General features: G+C 41.5%; 1 protein-coding gene across 4 annotated transcripts in view; it reads left to right on the plus strand.

The window, feature by feature from the left end:
* Positions 1–20,156, plus strand: part of LOC122542291 (protein Tob2-like) — a 33,396-nt gene that overhangs the window by 5,647 nt on the left and 7,593 nt on the right. The window lies entirely within an intron of this gene.

Consider the following 20,156-nt stretch of genomic DNA (forward strand, 5'->3'; position numbering starts at 1 on the left):
CCCTTCAGGACTGAAGAAAGGTTACACCTGAAACATTGACCCTGAAACATTGACATCTCCACCTCATGATGCTGCCTGGCTTGCTGTGTTCTTGCAGTCTCCTGTTTGTCTACCTTGGATTCCAGCATCTGTAGTTTTTTCTATCTTTAAGTATTTTTGATTTGGCAAGGCTGAGATATACAAAATGCATTTAAGGTTGAACTGGGGAAATGAGGCTAACCTTTATTAAGCTAGGTTTGTGAGGACTTAGTGGAGGCCATTTATGGTCATTGTAAGAGTCATAGTCATACAGCATGGAAATCGACCCTTAGGTCCATCTAAACCATGCCAACCATCTTTCCAAACCAAACAAGTCCCACCTACCTGTGTTGGGCCCATTATCCTTCCAAAGCTTTCCTATCCATGTACTTATCCAAATGTCTCTTAAATGTAGGAACTGTACCTGCATCCACTTCCTCTGGCAGTTCATTCCACATTTTGTGTGCACAGTTGGGGGTAAGAAAAGTTGCTCCTCATATCCTTTTTAAATCTTTCTCCTCTCCTTAAAATCTGACCCTTAAATTTGGACTCCACACCCTAGGAAAAAGGCCTTTGCTATTCACCTTATCCACACCCCTCATGAATTTATAAACCTCTGTCAATCCTCAATCTCCTATTCTCCTGTGAACAGGTTCCCAGTCTATCCAGCATATTTTAATAATTCAACTTCTATTCCTGGCAATATCCTGGTAAATCTTTCTTTCTGAATCATCTCCAATTTAATAACATTCTGCACAGTTTTCCAAAAGATATCTCCCTAGTGTCCTGTACAACATGAACATGATGTCCCAACTCCGTCTCAGTAGCCAAAGCGGTGTAGGCAAACTTGCTAAATGCATTTTTAACAACTTTGTCTATCTGTACTGCAAATTTCCAGGAACTATGCACCTGAACCCCTACGGGTCTCTGTTCTACAATGCTGCCCAGGGTCTTACTATTAATTGTATAAGTTCTGCCTTGTTTGTCTTGCCAATAAGCAATACTTCACATTTATCCAAAATATACTCTGCCGACCATTCTTCAGCCCATTGATCCACTTGGTCAAGATCCCTTTGTAATCTTAGATAACCTCACTGTTTGCTATACCATTAATTTTAATGTCATCTGTAAATTTACTAACCGTATACCTCCTGTATACTCGCAATCATTATATAAAAGTGGAGCTAGTACTGATCTTTGTGGAACACCATTGGTCACATGTTTCCAGCTCAAAAAACAACCCTCCACCACTAACCACACTGTCCTACTTCAAAGCCAATTTTGTATCCAATTGGTGAACTCTCCCTAAATTCCATGTGATCTAACTTTACCAATTAGTTTACCATGCAGAACCTTAGAGGCTTTACTAATTCAACTAAGTACCATCTACTATTCTGCCCTCAATCTTATTGGTTACTTCCTTAAAACACTCCAAGTTTGAGACACTAGTTCTCTCTCAAAATCATGTTGATTATCCCTCATCATTCCTTGCTTCTCCAAATTGCATGTAAATATTAAATTTCCGAATTGCTAACAATTTACCCACCACCAACGTCTGACTCTCAGGAATAAATTCCTAGGTTTCTCCTTGCAGCGTTTCTTAAATATAGACACAACCTTAGCCACCTCAGGCACCTTGCCAGCAGTTGTGGATGATAGAAATATTTCTGCTCTGAGTCCTGCATTTGTTTCCCAACTTCCCACAATGTCCTGGGATGCACTTGATCAGGTCCTGGAGGTTTATCCACTTTTTTGATTTCTAAGACCTCCAGCACTTGCTGTTCAGTAATGAATTGTTTTCATAACATAAATAATTATTTGAGTTCTCTGGTCTCCATTTCTTTCTCCACAGTTAAAACTGACACAAAATATTCATTTAACTGTCTTTGTTCTCCTGAGGTTCAACAAAGATTATCTCGTTGATCTTTAAGATGCCTGACTCTCTCTTTGCTATTTTGTTCTTAATGTACTTGTGGAATCTATTTGGAGTATCCTTAATCTCATCAGCCAAGACCATCTCGTATCCTGTCTTTGTCTTCCTGATTTCTCTCTTAAGAATGCCCCTGTAGTCTTTATACTCAAGAGATTCATTCGATCCCAGTTATCTATCTCTAATGATGATTCTTTATTAGTCAGATGTACAGACCCTCACATCCAACTCATCCATGCTGACCAGATTTCTTAAATTAATCTAGTGCCATTTGCCAGCACTTGGCCCATATCCCTCAACCCTTCCTATTCATATACCCATCCAGATGCCTTTTAAATGCTGTAATCGTGCCAGACTCCTCCACTTCCTCTGGCAGCTCATTCCATACATGCATAACCCTCTGCGGGAAAGAGTTGCCCCTGAGGTCTCTCTTATATCTCCCCCTCTGATCCCAAACTTGTGTTCTCTAGTCCTGGAGTCTCCCACCCCAGGGAAAATACCTTGTCTATTTACCCTATCCATGCCCCTCATGATTTTATAAAGTTCTATAAGGTTACCCCTCAGCCTCCACTTGGGGAAAACAACCACTGAGTATTCTGCGTCACCCTATAGCTCAAATCCTCCAACCCTGACAACATCCTTGTAAATCTTTTCTGAACTCTTTCAAATGTCACAACATCCTTTTGATAGGAAGGAGACCAGAATTGCACACAATATTCCAACAGTGGCCGAATCAATGTCCTGTGCAGCTGCAACGTGACCTCCCAACTCCTGTACTCAATGCTCTGACCGTTAAAGAAAAACATACCAAACACCGCCTTCACTATCCTATCTATCTGTGACTCCATTTTCAAGGAGCTATGAACCTGCACTCCAAGGTCTCTTTAGATTAGATTAGACACTCTCTAGGACCTTATCGTTAAGTGTGTAAGTTCTGCTCTGACTTGCATATTCTTGACTAAAGCTCTATTCTTATTTATCAATTGCTCCCTAGCCTTACCAGTCTTACCTTTCACTCTAGCAGGGACATAATGCCTCTGAATGCTCGTTACCACACATCTTGACCCACTTGTCAGTCATCCCTTCACCTGCGAACAGGCCACTCCAATCAATTTTTGAAAGAGCTTGTCTCATGCCATTAACATTTCCTTACTCAAATTAACAACTTCAACTTTTATGGAAGGCTTATCCTTTTACATGACTATTTTAAAGCTAGAATTATGATCACTAGTCCCAAAGTGTTCCCCCACTGACACCTCAGGCACTTGCCCTGCCTTATTTCCCAAGAGAAGGTCAAGTTTTGCTCCTTTTCTAGAAGGAACATGTACATAGAAAGTTTTCTTGAACACTTTTTTTAACAAATTCTTCACCATCTAAACTCAACACTCTGGCTGTGTAAGTCCATGTTTGGAAAATTAAAATCCCCCACTAGGACAACCTTTATTATTCTTATACCTAAGATTTCTCTCCATATTTGCTGCTCCATTTCACTCTAACTATTGGGGGGCCTCTATTACAATCCTGCCAAAGTGCTCATCCCTTTCTTATTTCTAACTTCAACCCATATTTTCACTGAATGATCCCTCAGAAATGTCCTCTAATTACAGTGATGTTTTCCGTAATCAAAAATGCCACATTCCTCCTCCCCCCCCCCCGTTTCCTTCTGTCATAGAAATGTACAGCATGGAAGCAGACCCTTCCTGCCAATAACATCTAAAACCTTGACCTGCTAGTCTTGTCCTTCCCTCAGTCAAGTTTCTGTGATAGCTATGACGTCCCAGTCCCATGTTCCGATATATGCCCTGAATATATCAGGCTTCCTAGTAAGACCCCTTGCATTGAAATAAATGCAATTTAATTCTTCAGTTACTTTGTTCTCTGGTTCTTGTCTGTCTTTTCTAACTAAGTTGCTCTTTCCTGCTTCAGAACCCCCAGCCCCCTGCAATAGTTTAAAGGCTCCTGCAATACAACTAGTAAATCTCCCAGCCTGGATATTAGTCACTTTCCAGCTTAGGTGAAACCCATACCTTTTGAACATGTCTTTTCTCCCCCAGAGATGATCCAAAATCTGAATCCCTGTACATTGCATCACCTCTTTAGCCATTATCTGGCCTATCCTTTTATCCCTTCCCTCATTGGAACTTGGCACTGAAGAAGGGCTTATGCCCGAAACGTCGATTCTCCTGTTCCTTGGATGCTCCCTGACCTGCGCTTTTCCAGCAACACATTTTCAACTGGGAGTTAAACCACAGATTACTACTTTAGAGGTTGGTTTTTTTAGCCTTCCACCTAACGCTGCCACCCACTTCTACGCACAAGCACACACCAGCGACATCTCTCCCTCACTTGATGTGCGTCAAATGCTTTGAGATGTCCTTAACACTAGCACCAGGAAAGCAGCATACTGTCTAGATTCACACTGCTGTTGAATCCTCCTGCCTCTACCCCTGAATGAAGAGTCCCCTATAACAATTTTAAATCTTGACAAACCCCATTAATACGAGACTTTTCTTAGTGCCCAAGATCTAACTGCCTCTTCTATTTTCATTTGAGACGAGCCCTTCAAAAGTACCCAAAATGGAATATCTGCTTGAGGGGAATAGTCACAGGAGACTTTTTTTGACTTTCCTGACAGTCACCCATCTATCTAACTGATCCTGCTGTGTAATCCCTTCTCTAAATGTACTAGTCATCGGTGTCTCTTGAATGCCCTCAGTGACAATAAGCCGAAAAAGAAGCTCAATAGCATCTTTTTAAAATAAACTACCCTTCCTTGTCTACAGATTTTAATGTTAATCATGCAAAAGATTTTTAAAAATTCAACATATGAGCATATGTTTAAAATAGAGCACTTAGCTGAAACAAAGTTGCCACCTCCTCAAGTCTTCCAACTGTCCACTTTCAATCTCTGGATTAACATAAATCTTTCTCCAGGGCTTGCCACAAGCTTTTACGTAAAATAATGAGATGTAGGAGAAGGTTTGCAGCTCAGGTTGTGGATCAGCTTGCGGTTTGTTCTCTGATGCTTCGTCACCTCACTACATAACGTCATTGAGGCTCCAGTGAAGTGTTGGTGTTCTGTCCCGTGTGCTGTTTGTCTTGGCGTATGGTGGGTGGTATCCATTCTGGTTCTGTTCCTGAGGTTGGTAAATGGGGTCCAAATCTTTGTTTGTTGTGATTTAAATGCCAGACCTTTAGGAATTCCTGTGCATGCCTTTGGCCTGTCCCAGGATGGATGCTGTGTCCCAGTCAAACTGGTGCTCCTTTTTGTCTGTGTATGGATACGAGTGATAGTGATCGTGTCTTTTGGTGGCTACATTCCTGCTAGTTTACCCAATGTAATGTTTGTTGCAGTTCTTACAGGGTATTTTGTATATTGCGTTCATTCTACTGGGTGTGGGCAAACATGGGGCACCCCACAGACCCATTGTCTCTCTTCCTGGCATAGACTAGCAAAGGAACTGCAACAAGCACTAAAACACCTGGTTAAAGTCTCAATCCATTCCATCCAGTCTACCCAGGAATTCCTTAACATCAAAGGCATCAAGATAGAGGACGACAAGGTCATGGTTCCCTTTGTGACAGCCCTATTCATAATATCTATCAACATCACCCTAGCCAAAGACACACTGGACTCACTGCTGGACAAACCAGGGATACAAACACCTGACAACACCACTCGATCAGCAAGGACAGCAAACTACTGAACCTGTGCCCTTCAACCTATTCCACCTTCAACAATAAGATGTACATACAAATCAATAGGATGCCTTTGGGATCACCAATGCCAGGACTTAGAACAAACAGTCCTTCCCATGATCTTGCCTAAACTTTGAGTCCAATATGTGGGTGACACTTTTGTCATCGTAAAATGTGACAAACCAGAAGAAACCCGCAAACACAAACAACATCCTCACCAAATTTACTGAAGAAGAGAATAATAAACTCCTCTTGCGCGTCACAGTAGAATGAAAAGCCAATGGACAACTGCAGACCAGCATTTCCAGGAAAGTCACATACACTGACCAGATACTCAACCATAGAAGCAACCATTCCAGCACCCACAAATGGAGCTGCATCAGGATACTATTTAAACCAGCCACAACACGCTGCAGTACCCGGGAGCTACGAAGAGAAACACCTATACAATGTATTCTGGAATAAGTTACCCAATAAGCTCAGCCTACTGATTCCAGCACAACAGACCTAAACAGGAAGACATAATATGGCTAGAGACTCTAGTCACCCTATCATACATCAAAGACATTTCCAAGGTAACCATCAGACTACCCTGGTCCCTTTGGCATCATGATAACCCACAAAACAACTACTGTACTAACTCTACTAATGAATTTGAAGGACCTTGTACCCACAGCCAGCAGAACGAATGTCATATACAAAACACCCAGCAAGGACTGCAACAACATTGTTTTGGGCAAACAGGCAGGAAGTTAGCCGCCAGGATACATGAGCACCAACTAGCCATTAAAAGACATGACCAGCTATTACTAGTATCATAAACAGATGAAGAGGGCCATCAGTTCAACTGGGACCATGTTTGGCCTGTCCCAGGATGGATGCAAAGACGTGTGGGGGAATTCCTAGGGGCCTGGTATTCAAACTAGAACTCCATTGATGTTTTTGGACTAAAGTTCTTAATTTTTTTTTAGTACAAATCTTGCACTTTTTAAATCTATAATACCCAGAAGCTATCCAAACGAAAGCCTGCAACTCTGAAGCAGCTGCAAGATCTATGCTGCTCTCGGTCCACCATTTTGTTTAGTCACCAGGCGGTTTAACTGATGGCCATTTCACCCAGCATCCCCACATAGTTTTAGGGACTTCAAACTACATAGTAGTAAGATGCAATAGAATTAAATTCCTCCACCTGAATACCACAAAATCCTGTAGTACAGAGGGAAGCCATTTAGCCCTTTGTGTTTTGCCCAGTGTTTGAAGCAGCTATCTAATTACACACTCTTTCTGTTTCCGTGCAATTTTCTCTCTAAATATTAACTCAAGTCTTCCAAGGTTACTGCTGAATCGATTTCCAACAGCCTTCCAAATACTGCATTCTAGATCATAACTGGGCTGCATAACTTTTTTAAAATTAAAAAAATCCCTGTCTGGCTCTTTGCCAGTAATTTTCCTCAATGTATGTATTTATGGAATTTGTAAAGGGACTTCCTGTAATAGTCAAATACAACATTGCGTTAAATGCTCCTTTATTCAGTCTCCACTGGTTATTGATGTGTCTACCAATAGAACAAATTCTTCTTGTTTACTCATTTCAGAACCCTCTGTACTCCCCACTCTGGGTACTGATGAAAATTGCAATGTTTGCCCTGGATTTGCAGATTCTGTTCAAATATGGGCTCTCTTGGTTCAACCTACTGATGCGCATGAATTCATGCGTCTTCATGAATGAGATTGATCCACACGTGACTGTCATGTCACAGCTAGAGCATTGAGCTTTCTAGCAGTTTGTGGGTGCGTGTGCATTCCTAAAATGCTGACTGGCATGGGCTCTTAATGCAAAATAAATATGCCATAACATTGAAATTGCATGTTGCAAGCTGATAGCTTAGGGTAATTGTGATTTTTCAAACTATCAGTATCTACTGACTTAGCACTGTTCTCGTGGTACAGTCATCGAAGCTGTTTGATCAGCTTACAGCCTGTAATTCTCACAGGTAGCCATTCTATATATAGATTATCTGAATTGCTAGACCAGGTTCTAATAGCTCAGTGGCATCCATTATAATCTCTGGGTAATTGGTTATTTTATTTCAGAAAATAAATTTGCTTCTCAGTCACTGCTTTGTGTGTCTGGTTTAAAAAATCCAGCACTTTACATTCATAATCCCTTTTACTTACTACAAAGTAGTTACCACTTGGCTTTTCAATAGCAATCATAATAATTAATCTTCCATTTCTATGGTGTAGTTGGAGAGAAGCATTTCCTCACTGCAAAATTTGCAGTTTAATGGTAGGTTTCAGTGCCTCCCTGATGATGGTAGCAGCTGTTCCTAGCAAGCCACTGATCATGCAAACAGATTTTCCCAACTATGGCTCCTGATCTAAGTTAACTGGTGCCTAGTAAGTAATGTTAGAACCACCACAGTTGGTTCATCTGGGAGGCAATAATCAGTAAAATTTCCTGATCATCGACATGGAGGAAATGAGGACTGCAAGTGTTGGGGATCAGAGTAGTGTGTTGCTGGGGAAGCACAGCAGGTCAGGCAGCATCCGAGCAGCAGGGGAATCTATGTTTCGGGCATAAGCCCTTCATCGGGAATGAGAATTGTGGACGGGCTGAGAGATAAATGGGAGAGGAGTGGGATTGGGGGAAGGTAGCTGAGAAAGTGGTAGGTGGTGATGGGTTGAGGCCTGCATGCCCTTGACTGGGGGGGAGGGAGGGGTTGTTGAAGTATTCAGTCATGGGGCGGTAGGCTTGGTGGATGCGGGTGTCCGAGGTGTTCTCTGTATGGTCATCCCTGATGAAGGGCTTCAATTCTTCTGCTTCGGACACTGCCTGACCTGCTGTGCTTTCCCAGCAACTCACTCTCTAGGGCACACAGTGGCTCAGTGGTTAGCACGGCTGCTTCACAGCACCAGGGTCCCAGGTTCAATTCCAGCCTCGGGTGACACTGCAAACTCCACACAGACACATTCTCCCCGTGTCTGCCTGGGTTTCCTCCGGGTGCTTCAGTTTCTTCTCTCAGTCCAAAGATGTGTCGAGTGGGTGAATTGGCCTTGCTAAATTGCCCATAGTGATATGTGCATTAGTTGGGTCTGGGTGGGTTACTGTTCGGAGGGTCAGTGTGGACTGGTTGGGCCAAAGGGCCTGTTTCCAGACTGTAGGGAATCTAATCTACTCTGCCAGTATTGAGCAAGGAGCTGATAGTGCCAGACATCACAACCAAAAGAGCAAATGTTCTATTGTCAAGGCTTCTGTCAACATCTTGGGCCAGGTAATAGTGCCAACCTGTGAAATAACACTCTGGAACACAGTTGCTGCTTTTAGGAATTGAAGAGGAAATGAGTTTTAATTTTGCTTTTTAATCCCTTTTGTACACGTTCAGCTATGTTACAAATATAACATTCTGCACCATCTGAAGAATATGGGCAGTGATGTGTAGCTACCCATTTAGAATAATTGGGGCAAATTCCAGGCCATTTTTGTACTGTGTGCTTTGTTTGGATGAAGTTTGGGGGATCAGGGAGCCAGTTAGTATATGTGGTGGCTTGAGGAAAAAGGTAGACCTTTTTTAAAATGGTGCCACTTTCCCTCCAACATTGTCTGTCTGCATTTTTTTAACAGCATTTAATTGCAAAGCATGTTAGAAACCTAACACCAGCGTAACACTGGAAGAAACTCACCACCTGTGGTGAGAGGAACAGAGTTACCATATCTGACTCATCAGTACCTCAGTTTGCTCTGTTCCTGTCACCACAGATGCTGTCAAACCTGAGTTTATCCAGTGTTCTTTGTTTCAGATTTCCAACATCCACAGTATTTTTTTGCCTCTGTATCTAGCATTCTCCTCTACCTTACCCCCACAAGTAAAATCTGTGGATGCTGGAACAGTTACCCTAAAAGGACATGAGCAGCAGTACCTGGAAGTTGCCTTCCACACTTTGGACCATCCTGACTTGAGCTATTTTGTGTTTGCTGAGAGAGTCAAGATCCTGGGATAGCTTCTCTAAAAGCACTGGTGTACCTACAGCCTAAAGACTGCAGCATTTCAAGAAGGCAGCTCCCCACCAACTTCCAGGGCGCTGTAGTGAACAATAAATGCTGGCGTAGCAAGTTAGGTCCATATTCTTATGAAAGAAGAATAAGCATAACTCAAGACTGGGGCCGATAGACATCTGTTAATTGTTTCAGGTATGACTATTGAGAATGGAACAAAGATGCAGGATGGGTTTTAGGTACATTTCAATCAGGTCATGGGCACAGTGACAGAATTGAGGGGCTGAATGATCTACTGTTCAACAGATGCACAGGTCTATATAAAATAAATAATCAATTAGCCATTCTCTCCTAGCGTAGCAGTAGTGCTCCAGTTTGGTTCAATGTCCACAAACCAGTGAATAGAATCTCATCCAGGACTCCTGCTCCCAGTCAGCTTTGAACTGACTGTTGAATAAGCTGAGGGCAGGGTGATGGCATTCTGTCCACATGACAACATTTGTTAAAGTACCAATAAGCTGTTACTTGTGGAATTTATGACTCAGACCCTCTGGACAAAGATGGCAAGCATTACAGTGGGTGTATCCATTTCTTGGGTGTGATCTCTTTAACAGAATGCACACTTGTGGGAATAGAAGGAAATAATTGGCAAGTATGGTCATGAAAAGCTTCTGAAATTAGTTGTTCAGGTTGTAATGTAAAATGGTTCATTTTGCAAATATGCTATCTGACCTCCAAAGCCTTTTGAAAAGCCATCACTTAATTTTGCCTCATATTGATGTGCAGTTATTCTCCCTTCACCAGAAAGGGCATACTAATGGAAATCACTGTTTTGAACAGCTAGAATATCTACTGAAATATTTTTTAAAAAAAGTAAGCATTAACCTATGCACTTTCTACTCTGACTTTTTGTTCAGATATTTGCATAGTAAAATACCAAATAATAGTTTGTATCTCAGGAAGGAACTATTTAGCAGTAGTGATAAAATTTGAAATTATCTTTATAAATATTTTCTTAATCGGATGCAGTAACTTGATATGGTTGCTGAGATGCACACGTAGTATCTTGTAAGTCGCTGGTTTCCTGTGGGATTTCTTTGCATGAAATTGGACGGAGCAGTTTGAGCTATTTCAACAGGTGGCATGATTTTCTTGTCTTAAGTTTCTTCCATTTCTGAAGACACTGTTCCAGAAGTGCCCATTTCCTCTGACACCTAACCCAGGTGACATTTCTGGTTGGCAAGCTGTTTAACTATGTATTGCAGCCCAACCAAATAATTTGATCATGTGCTTTGACTGGGAATTACTGGCTGATTGTGACTGGGAGCTTTAGCACATTCTACTCTACCAACCCTCCCTGAAATCAGGGCATTAAGGTCATTTGTAACTCCATACACCACTACCTCCTTCCCCAGCTGACATCAGCCAAGATGCTGCAGATGAACTATGGATTGAAATTGGAGCTTTAGCTGCTGTTAGCCCCCAAGAAGATCTTTGAACTTTCCAAAACTTTCCTTAATGTTCAACCATACAGTGTGAATATTCTTTTTTTTTTCCCTTTACGTCTTCTCTCTATTGTCTGTTCCAAATATGTTTTCACTTGGGATTAGACCTCCCCTTTTCCTAATTATGTTCAGAAGACCTTGTTTGTTCACTCTCCATAGCACTTCTCCATTTGTTATAAATTTGGCCGATCCCATTGCCATCCTTTGTTCTTATTTCTTTGTTACCAAATTGCAGACTCTGTAAGTACAAGTTGTTGCATGGATTGAAGCCCTTGGAAATAATGGAGGGTAGTGTTGGAGAAGTAGATCTGTAGCTAACATTGACATGGATGAGTTGTAGTATTGGTGAGGTAGAACAGCTATGGGAAATATTTTTGGAAATGGGTCACAGTGATGTGCAAGCTGTGGGCGAGCAAGGGGCAAGGAACTTTCCACAGTTTTGGGTACAGTCTGACTTAAGAGCTAAAGTTAGAAGTCTCACTATAGTCCACCAGGTTCATTTGAAATCGCCAAGCTTTCTGAGCGCTACTCCTTTACCAGGTAACACCTGACAAATGAGCAGCACTCCGAAAGCTTGAGATTGCAAATACACCTGTTGGACTATAAGCTGGTGTCATGTCACTTCTAACTTTGTCCACCCCAGTCCAACACTGGCATCTCCACATCATAGAATAAGGTAGTGGAGGCTAATGTGAACTGTATAGTAAAAGATGATGGTTTACATTATTTTAAACTAAGAATCTATTATGAAGCATTTTTTTTTTAAATCTGTTATTGGTTGGTATAGCCTGTTAAAGTTGATCCTTTGAAAATGTCTCCTCTCTGGGGTGACTGCATGACAACAGAGTCGAAAGAGATTGCCAGCCCTCAAATCCTCAACAAAATTTGTTATAGCTTGCAGTTCTATCTCGGTGTCTAGATTAGAGTGGTACTGGCAAAGCACAGCAGGTCAGGCAGCATCCAAGGAGCAGGAACATCGACGTTTCGGGCAAAAGCCCTTTATCAGGAATGGCTTTGTCTACTTCTATCTCAACTATCACAAGGAATGTTGTCAAAACTTGTTACTAAGCCATGTAGGGTGATGTATTAAGTTAATGCCCCAAAGCTTCAGTTGAGATGGCTTTTTAAGGATGCTTTTAAAGTAGAGGGGTGGTGAGAATTTGGCATTCACTATTTGAGACAGCTGTAGGCATAGCTGCCTATGAGAGTGTGAGGAAACTTGAGAATATGCAAGGAGTCCGAATTGGAGAAGTGCAAAAATTGGAGTGCTGCAATACTGGGGGATGATAGCAAGTTCCTGAGAAGAGGGGGAAGGGAATGATTTTAAAATTAGGCTGAGAATTTTAAAATGGAGTTGTTTTCAGACCAGGAGTCAGTGTAGATCAATGCCTACAATGGACTAGTTTGCCTGTGTTGTAACTGAATTCTTGTAATTGAAATCAGGAATTCATTGGAAAAGTCTATTATGAGCAACATAAAAAGATTTTGTTTTAAATTGGCCTTTTTCCTTGGTAATCTGGATCAGGAACTGTGACTTTTTCATCCTGACCATTCACCAAACCCATTCTCCACCTGAAACCATTGTCAGCATCACCATGGTTACACAGCCCTAGGAACAGACAAATTTTGGAATTTTGTGCACTTTCTTGAGGTGCCGATCTGGAGAGCAGCTTTATAAGTTGGAATCAGGAAAATGTTGCATGTGATGTTCCTGTGCTAGCCATTAATATTGAATGGTCTGGGGGGCTCTTTAATGCCATGATTTTATGGTCTGGTGACTGAACAGTAAGTAACTCTGCACTCTTGTCTCTGAAATCCTTGCTGCTGGGAAATTTTATATTTGTACCTTTTTTAAATGCTCATCTATTTGTAACTTCCAGAACTGAGAGGCTTGACTGTTTTGAAGGCTTGCTTCATTCTTTTTACAGCAATATAATGGTTTGATTGTAAATCAGCTGAAAGTTTCATCTGTTTAGAAACAGCAAGTTAATCTGATACTGCGCCTCATTGTCTTGTTGAGAGTTTGCACCTGCAAGGTTTCACAGAGATGAGCTTCCTATCTTGTTTGTGAGGGAGGTGAAGCTGCTACATGAAGGGAAAATAATGGGTGATGTAATCTGGGTCGCACCCATGTAGCTCTAACAGATGCTTGCTGCCTGGAATTGGCAATCTCATGGCAGCAGCTTACTTGTCTGTCCTTCTGACAGATTGGTGAATGGCATGTGACACAAGCAGGAGAGGGGGAGAAAAGGCAGCAAAGCACACGTTGAGGACATTAAAACCTTCGAGCAGCGGGAGTATTCCTCCTCAGGACAGGATTACAGTCATGCTATCTTTCATTTGAGCCTATTATGATTTTAATGACAAATTAAAACTGAAAGATGGTTTTAAAGTTTAAGGTCACACTGTTGGGACAAGAGGATTTTTTTCAAGGGTTGTTCAACTTTGGAGACCTGCACCAAAAGGCACTGAAGATGGGTTGATTCCATTGTGCCTCAAATGCAGTGTTATTGGGAGTAGATGAGAATGTGAAATTGGAAATATAATCAGATCAACCCTGATCTTATTGAATGACACAGCATGTTTGAGGAGCCAAATGACCTACTTCTCATTTTATATTTGAATGTTAAATATTTAGCACTGTAAGCCCTTTTGATTCACCTGAAGGTGCAGTGTGCATTTGTGCTGGGATGCACTTGCAAGAGACTTCCATGTACTGGCACTTCACACAAAGTGGCCAGTGTTCATCTGTGAACTGAAATGTGTTGTTTGATAGTATCACAGCTGAGCTCTATTGTGCCCTTATCTGCTATTAACAAAAATGCACTGAATAGTGTGTTTACAAATGTTGTAGTGAAACCCCTGTGACAATATAAACCAGTTTGTACGAGTATGATTTTTTTGTTTCCTGTTCTTTCATGGATGAAAGCATTTGTTTCCCATCCCTAACTGTCCTTTGAAAGTGGGTAGTGAGCCTCTTCCTTGAGTTACGGTAGTTGGTGTGGCACTGGACAAAGTGCCTGAGGAGCAGGAGAGTTGACGTTTGGGGCAGGATTCTTCACGGCTGAAGGGTCCTGCCCCAAACATCAATTCTCCTGCTCAGCTGCTGCCTGACTTGTGCTCTTTCCAGTTCCACACTAATTCATCTGACTATTCACCTGCAGTCCACACTATCTCCTAGCTGCTGCAGTGTGTGGGATATAGGTGTATTCTGAGCTGTCGGGAAGGGAGATCTAGGATTTTGACCTACCAAGAAGTGAAGGAATGGTGACCATTCCAAGTCAGAACAGTTTGTGCCTTGAAAGGAAACATGTAAGTGGTGGTGTTTTGAGTCGACTGTGCTTCCCTGCTAGGTGGTAGGTGCAGTTGAAGAAATCCTGGAGTTACTGAAGTGCATCCTGTAAATGGTATTCAGTTTTGTGACAGTGCATTTGTGAAGGGAGTGAATATTGAAGGTCATGGGTCTATTGTCAAATTAGGTGGGCTGCTTTTGTTCTAGACAGTGTTAAGCTGCTTGTGGTGTTGGAGCTGTGCTCATTCAGGCAAGTGACGTATATTTCAAGCTGAGTCACGTAGTGTATAGAATGCCTAACTCTGACCCCTCTCATAGCCAGTATAATTTATATAGCTGGTCCTCTTTCAGTTTCTGGTCAGTCATAACATCAAGATGTTGATATTTTTGGTTCTTCATTGCTTTCTCTCCCTGTCTCAACCTAGCTCATTGTAACATTGCAACTTGGCTGGTTGACAGTTAAACAGGCAGTAAATGTGAAATACTGCACTTCCCTTCTGGTGCAGAATGCTGGTAGCGCAGTTAACTGGCAGGTTGAGGGGAAGCAACTTTCCTCAACCTTCGCCTTTTTTTTTTCTGTAAAACTGTGTAATGGAAATTAACTTCACTTGCTTCCTTCAGATAGAATTTAAAAGCAAATCTCTTTTTTAAATAGCTACAGTGCAAATAAACTTGCTCAAAGCTTGCAATGCCAGATCCCTTGGTGACGTTGCAAAAATCTTAAGATGCCAAATTGATCAGAGACATTGGTTTTATTTCTGGTCTCCGGTGTTAGCTGATCTCAAGATTATCAGCATTAGGTAGTCTGAGCTATGTAGTGCAATTAGATGGGAAAATTGGCCCTGGTTCATCTCCCGTGCTCCAGATTGAATCCAGTAATTTCACCATGACAAAATGTCTGCTACGAACTGGATTAAACTTAGTATGGGCTAAGGGAGGCATATCTATCTTAAATAACCTGCTGTCCTTCCTAAAGAGGCGTGCTGAGAGATCAGTGGGCTATTGGCACCTTTTTGAGGTGAAAATTCTGCTGCTTCAAAACTACTTTTAAATTAAAAGTTGTGGTTCAGCCATGCTGAAGTGTGTGAAGAGGGTGTGAGCTGAACTGCACATCGTCCCTATTTGCTGCTTTTGTGATGAAGTCATCGGTGCTATAAATGTGCTCTGTTTCACCATCCAATTCTCTACAGAATGTTGCAAGCTATTCTCAGATTTTCACAATTAGGAAAGGAGTTTTCAGAGTCACAAGATGCTAATAGCATTACAAAAAGGCACAACTCATCTTGGAATGACAGTTTAGGTCAAGCACCCTCCTATCAGAGGGAGGGGAGCATCATCAAATGTTTTAATGTGAAATATTTTGGCATAATGTACTAAATCCCCAGCTTTGGAAAATGGATAATGTGTATAATTGAGTAATTTTAAACTATAGATTGTCATATTTCCAACTCCACACAGGCTGATTTAAAATTAATTCTGAATGGGGGGGTACGTTAGGATGGGGCCTCTTTAGGGTAGCCTACAGCCACATAGTGCTTTAAGGAGGCAGACTATTCTAATGTGTTAATATTTAAATAAAATACATTGAATATCATTTGTCATCAACAGACAAGGGTGATTAGCTGACAATATTTTGTAATTTTCCTTCTAGTTAAACTGGTAACATGCCTATCCCTTTTTCCTCTGTCAGCATTCCCAATTATTCTGTAAGAGATGCAGAAGTCAAGTTTAATTTAAATCTTGTGGGGTTGTTTTGTCTTGCACTATAATTCCAGGAGCTCCCAATGTGCTTAGGAAACCGTTGTCATGCGAGCTCCCAGAAGGATCTTTCGGATTGGGTAGGGGTGGGTAATTACGTTGAGGAAGGCAGGTATTTGTAGTAACCTCAGCCAAATGTGTATTTTCCAGCATGATCCACAGGATTGTTGATTACGAATCTGACTACTTCCATTACCAACCATCACCCCTCTCCCAGTCCCCAAAATCTCCAACTCCAGATGTACCTTCAGGTCCAGCTCTGGGGTGTTGATGCTCACTGGTTATCCTACTGTTGGAAGTAGCTAATTTGGTTGAGTGGGATAGTAGCTACAGTAAGTTTTATATAGATGGTAAGTGGTTGTAGATGCAAAAGGTTGATGCCATCTTGTGCCTTGGCAACAAATACATGCTACCAGCATTGGGTTTTTTCTGCCTGTTACTGGAGTGTACTATTCACTCTGCTAGTGCTTTCAGTAATTGGCTTTGATGTCTGCTCAAATCAGATTTGTTACTCTCCTAGTAAATTACTGCTGAGAGTTTTCAATCTACTCTCAACTATGGACCTTAAGCTTGAGAGTGGTGTGACTTGGCATAAATGTAGGGGTATGGGTGGGTTGCGCTTCGGCGGGTCGGTGTGGACTTGTTGGGCCGAAGGGCCTGTTTCCACACTGTAAGTAATCTAATCTAAAAAAAATGCCACCCAAAATATTGGTGATACAGATGCATTACATCATCACTGATACTTTAATTGAGTCAGAATAATGGACTGTCGCCAGTGTATAAGAAAGCTTTTTGAATTGTGCAATAGGTCTTTACATGTATGCTTGTAGTTTAGACAACTTGATACTGGGTGTTAAATTTGCTTTGGGTTTGAATTCTTAATCTGTTTTAAAGACAACCTATTTCAAACAAGTTAACAGTTTGTGCTCAGTTCCTGAAAAAAGGAGGCAGATGGGACAAGATGTAAGACCAATGCATTGGTTTTCTCCCTTTTGTTTATCTTTGTTTGAAAAAGCCACATCCTTTGGAACAGTAAGGTGTAACATTGCTATGATGATCAGAAATTCAATAGAAGGCCATTCTCAGTCATCGATTAGCCTCTGATTTAAAAAAAAATTGTGGATGTTGCAGGTATGTGTTAAAATCTCCCATTTATAGTGAAATTCAGGTTAGGGGAAGTGTCATATTGGACTGTTAACTGTCCAAAAGATACTGCCAGACTAAGTACTGCTCTGATAAGCTATGTACTGATTTGCATCTGCACAAGTGCTGCCTTCAGATTTTGGAAGTATGTGAACTTGGGAGAAGTGGTGTGTGGATGAGGGCGTCATTGTGCCCTGTGATGCCTTTGTAGTCAGAGCCTGTGGCTGCTGTCGTTAAGCTCCATGTGCTGATGAGAAGTTGAATGTGATGGCAGCAAAATCAGATTTAAGCCATGATCACTGGGTGGTGATCAAGGGAGAACTTATAGCTGGTCTCTCCATCCTAGTCACCCACCCCCATCCCTTTTTTTGCTTCTGAGGCCAGTTGTAACTGCAGTGGCTGAGATGAACCAGCTTAGCACTGAATTTGATTACTGTTTAATCAACATAATGCTGGAAATATCAAAGATGTTGCTGTTGGAATTTTAAGCAGCATGTAAGTATTTATGCACTGCCTGCAATGACTATTCTCAATTTAAATGTTTGAAAACAGAGCAGTGTTTGAAAGGTTCTTAATTAAAGGACGTTTTTAAAAAGTAACTTGCAATGTGGGTTGTGAACAACACCAGTTCAGCCTAGGTGTAGATCTGTGTTTGCCACTCTGCAGGGTAGTATGTCAGAATATTGGTGTTGACCCATCCCCATGTTTAGATTCTCTTTGCTGTTAAATGCATGTCACATAGGTGCACCTGAGCTTGTATGAGTTTGGCTTTCGAGGCAAGCATGCAACCACCCAGTTGAATATAATTTATTTGTTCATTACTGTAGTGCCAGTGGCTGTAATACATTCTTGTGCCCAAGTGTTCTCTGGCTTGGCAAATAGCTCAATATTCATATGCCTCATTGTTCTTCAATGCCTAATTAGACTAAGTGTAAAGTAGGAGTGTGACTGACTGCTGAGCAGTTTTCTTTTTGTAGTCCCTGATGTGCAATTGTAACACTAAGCTTGCATCCAGTCTATTAATACCAAGCCATTACATGGGTAAATTATGCTGATCTAACAGATCTTCCATTGTCAATGTTAAACAGTTGCCCCACAATGTTCATTCTGGTGTTGAGCATTGCATTCCACGTGGTATGTGCAAAACCCTTCCAAATCTACATGCTGTGAAAATGAGTGAATAAATGAAGGGTTTTTAAAATTAATTGTAAAGCAAATCTTGGATTTAATTCAATGTAATATTGAGGATGCTCTGTTTCCTGGATATCATAGGAAAAAGAATGCACCTGAGAAAATGGGGCCTAATGGTCTAAGCTTGCTACTTCAGTCCTGCTCTACCATTCAGTATGGTGGCTGATCATCCAATTCAGTCTCCTGTTCCTGCTTTCTCCCCATACCCTTTTGATCCCTTTAGTCCAAAAGCTATATCTAACTCCTTAAACATTTCCTAGAGGGCTGCATTGGGAAGCAGCGACACATTTTCAGGATTTTTGGGTAAAGACCTAAAATGTGAGAACCAAGCTCAGAATTGCCTGCATTTAGTTGAATGAAATGCCATCAAGTTGCAAGGCTGTACAGTTCATGTGTTCCTACAATCCTTTTCCTCATGCTATGCTGAGTGTCCTGGTTCCTATCTCTGGTGCTGTACCAGGATAGAGCTTTATAAACATGGTGTGAACTACCAGATGTTCTTGCCAAAGCTTCTCTTGAGTTAGAAACCTATGGAGATCAGGAAAAAGAACCAAACCAGCACGTTGCCTCAGATGGACTTGGAAGATGCAAATAGACTTAGTACATTTTCTCTCAACAGAAGCATTTTGGAACATAACCCATCATCACTGTTGGGTAATATGTACCAATGAGATTGTGGATGCTGCCCTGCACCTCCTAAATATCTATTCACATTCCAGTAATTGAATCTTCCTATTGAAGCATTATTTGCTGCAAGGTGCGCACTTGGAGTCCATAGCATCTGAGACTCTTGTTGCATTAGGAAAATGAGCAATTCTTGTTGAACACTGAGTTCCTAAATTACTGTGTGCAGCTGCAAAGGTTAGACAGCAGCAGAATAACTGATTTTGCAAGATCTTGCAAGTTCTCGGATTCTGTAACGGTCTACTCGTGTCTATTGCAAGTTGATTCTAATTTTTAATTTACTTTCTCAAGTAAGCATTTGCTGATGGTAACTTGATCACTTGGACTAAGAATAGTTTCTGCAAATGACGTCTGAAATTTGATTATATGGGAGCTCATTCAATGTGATGGAATTTGGATGAAGTTGCCAACTCCAACTGGGAAAGAAAGGCCTGAATCTGTTCCCTGAAATTTTGCAACTCCTTCAAGATGCACTGGCAGCTTTTTGATCATTGCCCCAGAGGAATTTGTTTTTCCTTCTGCATCAAAGCATTCAGCCTCTGCTGAGAATGCCATGTTGCTTAAGGGTATGCTGCCCCTGATTGGGCAGCGCTGTTGCTCGGAGCGGTCAGGTGTACGATACAACTGTATTTGTTTTGAACAAAACTTCACAAGTGCCTGAAAATGACCAGCAGTGCAATTTGTCCAAAGCAGAACAGAGTCCAGAAAGAACACTTTGAGCTACCCAGCAGGAAGGTGAAGTACCAGTGATTACAAGTCTGTCACTCTGGTGAAGCCAATTTGTGATTTAAGTGCCTTGCATAACTTTAGTGATTAGGATTAGACGAACACACAGCGTAGAAGGAGGCCATTCTTGTCCCCCAACACAGTGCAGACTTTTTTTGACAGCCATCCAATTAGTCCCACACTCCTACCCTTTCTTCCCCTTCCTCTAAGCCT

Source organism: Chiloscyllium plagiosum, unplaced genomic scaffold (assembly GCF_037043375.1).
Source record: "Chiloscyllium plagiosum isolate Xiang-an unplaced genomic scaffold, Cpla_swu_hap1 HiC_scaffold_33, whole genome shotgun sequence".
Classification (NCBI taxonomy): Eukaryota; Metazoa; Chordata; class Chondrichthyes; order Orectolobiformes; family Hemiscylliidae; genus Chiloscyllium; species Chiloscyllium plagiosum.